Below are 5,322 nucleotides of genomic sequence, written 5' to 3'. Positions count from 1 at the left end.
TTTTTTGGTTTTTTGAGACAGGGTTTCTCTGTGGTTTTGGAGCCTGTCCTGGAACTAGCTCTGTAGACCAGCCTGGTCTCGAACTCACAGAGATCCCAGCTTCTTTATGTAGGCATTTAGTGCTATGAACTTTCCTTTTAACACTGCTTTCATTGTGTCTCATAAATTTGGGTGTGTTGTGTGGTCATTTTCATTGCATTTTAGGAATCTTTAATCTCTCCATTTTTCCTTGACCCATTGATTATTTAGATGAGTATTGTTTAATTTCCATGTGTTTGTGGGCTTTCTAGAAGTAGTGTTGCTGTTGACTTCTAGTTTTAAGCCATGGTGATCTGATAAGATACATGAGGTTGTTCCAATTTTTTGGTATCTGGTCAATTTTTGAGAAGGTTCTATGAGGTGCTGAAGAGAAGGTATATTCTTTTATGTTTGGATGGAATATTCTGTAGATGTCTTTTTAGTCCGTTTGATTCATAACATATGTTAGTTCCCTTATTTCTCTGTTAATTTTTTGTCTGACTGGTCTGTCCAGTGGTGAGAGTGGAGTGTTGAAGTCTCCCACTATTAGTGTGTGGGGTTTAATGTATGATTTAAGCTTTAGAAGTGTTTCCTTTACATATGAGGGTGCCCTTGTATTTGGGGCATAGATGTTCAGTATTGAGATTTCCACTTGATGAATTTTTCCTGAAATGTCCTTTCATTTTGATAAAATGTCCTTCTTTGTTTCTTTGGATTGATTTTAGTTTGAAATCTTTTTTGTTAGATAATAGGATAGCTACACACACTTGTTTCTTAGGTCCTATTGATTGGAAAAATTTTTCCCAGCCCTTTTCTCTGAGGCAATGTCTGTCTTTGAGGTTGAGTCGTATTTCTTGTATGCAGTAGAAGGATGAATTCTGTTTTTGTATCAAATCTGTTAGCCCTTGCCTTTTTATAGGTGAGTTGAATACATTTACATTAAGTCATATTAATAACCAGTGATTGCTATCTCCTGTTATATCATTGTTGGTGATTTTAATTTGTGTGTTGTCCCCTTCTTTGGGATTTGCTACTGTGAGATCATCAATTGTCTGTGTTTTTGTTGATGTAGCCAACTTTCTTGGGTTGGAGTTTTCCTTCTAGTTTTTTGTGTAGGGCTGGGTTTGTGGCTAGGGTTTGGTTAAATCTGGTTTTGTTATGGATTATCTTGTTTTGTCCTTCTGTGGTGATTGAAAGTTTTGCTGGATATAGTAGACTGGGCTGGCATCCATGCTCTCTTAATGTCTGCATAATGCTTGACCAGCTCCTGCTGGCTTTCATTGTCTCCATTGAAAAGTCAGGTGTAATTCTGATAGGTCTGCCTTTATATATTACTTGGCCTTTTTCCTTTGCAGCTCTTAATATCCTTTCTTTATTCTGTATGTTGTTTTGAGTATAATGTGGCAAGGGGACTTTTTTGGTTTTGATCCATTCTATTTGGTGTTCTGTAAGCTTCTTGTATCTTCATAGGCATATCTTTAAGTTGGGAAAATTTTCTTCTATGATTTTGTTAAATATATTTTCTGTGCTTTTAAGTTGAACTTCTCTTTTTTCTATACCTATTCTTAGGTTTGGTCTTTTTATGGTGTCCCATATTTTCTGGATATCTTGTATTAAGCTTTTGTTAGATTAATGTTTTCTTTGACTGATGAATCTATTTCCTCTATTGTATCCTCAGTGCTTGAGAATCTCTCTTCCATCTCTTATATTCTGCTGTTTATGCTTGCATTTGTGGTTCCTGATTATTTTCTCATGATTTCTATTTCTGTAATTCCCTCGGCTTGTGTTTTCTTTATTGTCTCTATTTCGGTTTTCAAGTCTTGAATAGTTTCTTTCATATGTTTGATTGCTTTGTCTTTCTTTTTCTTTTTCCATGTCTCCCCATTCACAATACAGACCAGGCACAGTGGCCTGGGCTGAGGTGTACATGGGGTGGCTTTATTATACCTCCTCTTTCTATACAGCCAGTGTAAGAACACAGCCTGTGGTAAGCACAAGGAGGCTAATTGCTTTTTCTTTTTCTTTTCTTTCTTTCTTTTTTTTTTTTTTTTGATTTTTCGAGACAGGGTTTCTCTGTGGCTTTGGAGCCTGTCCTGGAACTAGCTCTGTAGACCAGGCTGGTCTCGAACTCACAGAGATCCGCCTGCCTCTGCCTCCCGAGTGCTGGGATTAAAGGCGTGCGCCACCATCGCCTGGCTGATTGCTTTTTCTTTAAAGGATTTGTTGGTGTTTTTCAATTTTTTGTTTGTATTTTCCTCCATTTCTTTGAGGGATTTTTTCATTTCCACTTTAAGAGTGTCAAACATCCTCCTGAAGTTATCTTTTAGGTAATTTTCTTCTGCTTCATCTATATTTGGTTGTTCATGTCTTGCTGTTGTAGGGTCACTAGATTTTACTGGTGTCATGTTGCTCTTCATGGTGTTGCTTGTGCTCTTATCTACTCATCTTTTCCTTTGCTTGGTGTAGTTGGGACTGTCTGTGACTCTGTTGATTAATCTTCCAGGTGCCAGTGGATTCAAGGCTCAGATGGTTGCTCCTTGTGGTGCAGTCAGTGCCACGGTTCCGTTATTCCTTGTTCACTCCATGTTTTTGGAGGTCGCTCAGCGCTCCCATGGAGTTCACTATCTCAGGCCTGCTGTGGCATAGGTTGCCAGCTCAGACCTGTTTCTGTAAATGTCTCTCATCTGGACCTGCTCCTGTGGAGGTCCCTGGCTTGGATTTGGTTCTGCAAAGGTCTCTGGCTCCAATCTACTCTCTCAGAGGACCCAGACTCGGATGTGCCCAGTCCTGCAGAGGTCCTGGCTCAGGCCTATTCCCTCGGAGGTCCTAGACTTATGCCTAGACCCATAGCGGTCCTGCCTCAGGCCTAGTTCTTCAGATGTCCCAAACTCTGACTTGGACCCACAGGGGTCCTGGATCAAGTTTACTCCCATTTTCACACTAGACCAGCAGCTGTCTCTGGCTCTGGCCCACTCAGTCAGTGGTTGCTTCCCTGTACCTGCTTCTGTTGAGTTCACTGTCTCTGGCCCACTCTGGCCTAGCTTGCCGGCTTAGTCCCACTCCCTTGGAGCTTGTTGCCTCAGGCCTGCTCAGTCGTGCTAGCCCAGTCTTCTGCAAATGTCCCTGGTCTGGATGCTCCTGCTCCCATGGAGTTCACGTGGAGTTCACCATCCCAGGCCTAGGTCGTGGTCTCAGTCCTGCTCTTCTGGAGTTTGCTGCTTCAGGCTTGCTCTGGCCTAGGTCACTGGCTTAGTCCTGTTTCTGTGGAGTTTGCAGCCTCAGGCCTGCTGTGGACTAGGTCTCTGGATCCCTCGATATTGTGTCTTGACTAGTGATAGGGTACACGATACATATCCATTAAGTCTGCATAGACTTAAATATGCACATATACAAATTAGTATGAGTCAAACCTAGGTAATAAGACAAGTTAATTATTATCAGTGTAAGTGTCCCAACTCGGACATTGTGTTATGGTTGTATAAGATATGCTAATGGGAAAAATTCAGTAAAAGGAATTTCAGGTCCTTTTCTTTCAACCAGATGCATATCCAGTTATCTCAAAAGTGAAAATTTCAGGGCCTCGAGATATGGCACAGTATAGAGATAGTTCCGTGGTTAAGAGCACTGACTGTTCTTGTGGAAGACTTAGATTCCATTCCCAACACCCACATGGGAGCCCACAACTGACCATAAGCCCAGTCCCAGCGGATTCAATGCCTCCTCACTCACTGCATGCATATGGTGCACAGACATGCATGCAGCCAAGCAGTCATACACATATTATAAAATAAATCTTAAAAAGTTTAAGTAAAAATTTCAGTCAAAAAGAATAGCAATTTAGAGAAGTCTGTGCTGAAAAAGTAGTGGTTTAACATGCATAGCTGCAGAAAGCACATGGCTGTATTTATATTGTGGAGCATGGCTCTTCCTTTACAGCCATTTATGTCCTACTAAATAGAGCTAACTAGTTTCCTCTTTCTTGTTTTCTTGTGCATGTAAAAGTAAAGGAGTAACTGTAATATGTTACCTCCATTAGCAGAAGAACACTTTGCAAATACTTCTGAATTATATAGAAAATCAGTTAATTCTAATAATATCTCAGGTGTTTGTTTTGTTTTTTTTATATAATTCATGGAATCAGAGTAAAGATTTGAGAAGTTTATTTTATCAATGGAAACACGTGATACTGGGAATGTGACAATAAATTAATCTAGTATTTCAACATTGAAGGAAATGATACCTGAGTTTTGAGTTTTGTTTTGTTTTTGTTTTAGAGACAGATTTCTTTGTGTAGCCCTGCCTATCCTGGAACTTGCTTTGTAGACCAGGCTGGCCTGGAACTCACAGAGATCTGTCTGCCTCTACCTCCTGAGTGCTGGGATTAAAGGCATACAGCACCACCACACAGGTGATACCTGTTTTCTTTTAATTATAGTACAAATATTGTTTAGAGGAACATAAAGTCATGGTCAAACTAGTATTTGTACTATATTAAAGAATTTATAACGACAGAAAACAAATTTGGGAGTCTGGTAAGGTATCTTCAGAGTACAATAGCACTTGCTGCCTAGCCTAAAAAACCTGAGTGTGATCCCTGGAACCCATATAAAGGAGAGAACCAACTCCCATGAGTTGTCCTTTGATCTCCACTTGTGCATAGTGGCATGCACACAAACACACACAGAATAAATATTTATTTTTTTAATAAAAATGTATTGAATTGGTTTTGACATACCCATCATTCATGATATCTAAGCAAGCTGATATCCTATCAGATATTTCAAAAATTCACACATACAGTATTTTAACTTAAAATTGTATTGGACTTTTTTAAAAAAATGTTTCACCAGGTTGGTATTTGTGTTAACTTTGCTACCCAAGAACAATAATATTTAGAAATATTTCAAAATATATATACTGTTCCATATTTGTTGCTTGAAGATGTTCAGTGAGCCCGAAGTAAAGTACTATCCTATCTAAAAACTCATATATTTATCTTGATCACTTTTAGCAGTCCAAAAGATAACAACAGTAGCAAATGTGGCACCTGTAATGCCAGGTACTGGGAGGCTGAAGAAGAAGGATTGCAAGTTTGGGCTATCTTGAACTATATAGTAGAAACCTGTCTTTAAAAAAAAAAAAATCCGGAGCTGGAGAGATGGCTCAGTGGTTAAGAGCATTGCCTGCTCTTCCAAAGGTCCTGAGTTCAATTCCTGGCAACCACATGGTGGCTCACAACCATCTGTAAAGAGGTCTGGTGCCCTCTTCCGGCCTGCAGACATGCACACAGACAGAATATTGTAT

General features: G+C 39.6%; 1 protein-coding gene and 1 non-coding gene across 3 annotated transcripts in view; one reads left to right on the top strand and one right to left on the bottom strand.

The window, feature by feature from the left end:
* Dennd4a (DENN domain containing 4A) overlaps positions 1-5,322 on the top strand; it is a 107,754-nt gene that overhangs the window by 22,811 nt on the left and 79,621 nt on the right. The gene's annotated exons all lie outside the window — the stretch shown is intronic.
* LOC113456125 lies at positions 1,890-2,022 on the bottom strand. Its single transcript, XR_003376995.1, has one exon. It is a non-coding gene; the product is annotated as a small nucleolar RNA SNORA51 (small nucleolar RNA).

This window comes from Microtus ochrogaster, chromosome 5 (genome assembly GCF_000317375.1).
Source record: "Microtus ochrogaster isolate Prairie Vole_2 chromosome 5, MicOch1.0, whole genome shotgun sequence".
NCBI classification, from domain to species: Eukaryota; Metazoa; Chordata; class Mammalia; order Rodentia; family Cricetidae; genus Microtus; species Microtus ochrogaster.
Note: the sequence above shows the minus strand (reverse complement) of the source record. Positions and strands in the feature narration are given on the sequence as shown.